Source organism: Lycium barbarum, chromosome 4 (genome assembly GCF_019175385.1).
Source record: "Lycium barbarum isolate Lr01 chromosome 4, ASM1917538v2, whole genome shotgun sequence".
In the NCBI taxonomy this organism is placed as follows: domain Eukaryota; kingdom Viridiplantae; phylum Streptophyta; class Magnoliopsida; order Solanales; family Solanaceae; genus Lycium; species Lycium barbarum.
Window position 1 is genome coordinate 22,003,718 of NC_083340.1, and position 1,975 is coordinate 22,005,692.

Genomic DNA, 1,975 nt, shown 5'->3' on the forward strand with positions numbered 1-1,975 from the left:
TATGAAAGTCGGTGTTCAGCCTTATGCAGAAATTTTAAAAGGGTGGTGCATGGCCCAGGCAATATATGAAAGCGATGCGAAGGGCGGTGCGCAGCCCATGCATCATATGAAAGGCGGTGCATGGCCTTATGCTGAAATTTAAAAGGGCGGTGCATGGCCCAGGCAATATGAAAGCGATGCGAAGGGCGGTGCATGGCCCATGTGATATATGAAAGTCGGTGTTCAGCCTTATGCAGAAATTTTAAAAGGGTGGTGCATGGCCCAGGCAATATATGAAAGCGATGCGAAGGGCGGTGCGCAGCCCATGCATCATATGAAAGGCGGTGCATGGCCTTATGCTGAAATTTAAAAGGGCGGTGCATGGCCCAGGCAATATGAAAGCGATGCGAAGAGCGGTGCGCAGCTCATGCATCATATGAAAGGCGGTGCATGGCCTTATGCAGAAATTTAAAAGGGCGGTGCATGGCCCAGTAAATATGAAAACGTGCGAAGGGCGGTGCGCAGCCCATGCATCATATGAAAGGCGGTGCATGGCCTTATGCAGAAATTTAAAAGGGCGGTGCATGGCCCAGTAAATATGAAAGCGATGCAAAGGGCGGTGCGTAGCCCATGCATCATATGAAAGGCGGTGCATGGCCTTATGCAGAAATTTAAAAGGGCGGTGCATGGCCCAGTAAATATATGAAAGTGATGCAAAGGGCGGTGCGCAGCCCATGCATCATATGAAAGGCGGTGCATGGCCTTATGCAGAAATTTAAAAGGGCGGTGCATGGCCCAGTAAATATGAAAGCGATGCGAAGAGCGGTGCGCAGCTCATGCATCATATGAAAGGCGGTGCATGGCCTTATGCAGAAATTTAAAAGGGCGGTGCATGGCCCAGTAAATATGAAAACGTGCGAAGGGCGGTGCGCAGCCCATGCATCATATGAAAGGCGGTGCATGGCCTTATGCTGAAATTTGAAAGGGCGGTGCATGGCCCAGGCAATATAAAAGCGATGCGAAGAGCGGTGCGCAGCTCATGCATCATATGAAAGGCGGTGCATGGCCTTATGCAGAAATTTAAAAGGGCGGTGCATGGCCCAGTAAATATGAAAGCGATGCAAAGGGCGGTGCGCAGCCCATGCATCATATGAAAGGCGGTGCATGGCCTTATGCAGAAATTTAAAAGGGCGGTGCATGGCCCAGTAAATATATGAAAGTGATGCAAAGGGCGGTGCGCAGCCCATGCATCATATGAAAGGCGGTGCATGGCCTTATGCAGAAATTTAAAAGGGCGGTGCATGGCCCAATAAATATATGAAAGCGATGCAAAGGGCGGTGCGCAGCCCATGCATCATATGAAAAACGGTGATTAATGCAGGTGCAGTGCAATGCGGCTGTAAGCACACACAGTGGCAAAAAATAAAAGCAATGTATTCGAAAGCAATACAAAATATTTGTGCGTTGATATATATTTGAAGAAAATAATTTGCAAGATTAGCTTATGGTGATCGCCGAAAGTTATTTATATTTGAAGACATAATTGATAGAAGAATGCTCAAACCGTTTGACGCGCCATCATTTCAAGGTCGTGCCTATTTCGCTCCTGCAACTTGGCAACCTGCATCCAAAGAAAATTTGTAAGTTTGGGGAGGGGGTTGATTCGCGTTGACTTGGGGATCTGGCTCTTGCGCTTCGTGCCTCCAGCTTCGTATGAACTTGTAACCTCCGCTCATTTTAAGTCTTGGCCGACTAGTAAACAGTCTGATTAGAATCACATTATTTCGAAAAAATAGACATAGTAAACTATATGTATGGTGATAAATAATTTTGCTGAACTCGGAACTGTGACACATTGTGAAACAAAGCGAATGCCCCTTTTCCGAAGTTTTCTTCTGCCCGACGACTCTGTCGAACAATATTCTCCCGAGTCTGTCGATGTTGTCTTACGGTGATCCCTTTTTAAAAAAAATTGTCCCAGTTTCTGGTGCAAGGG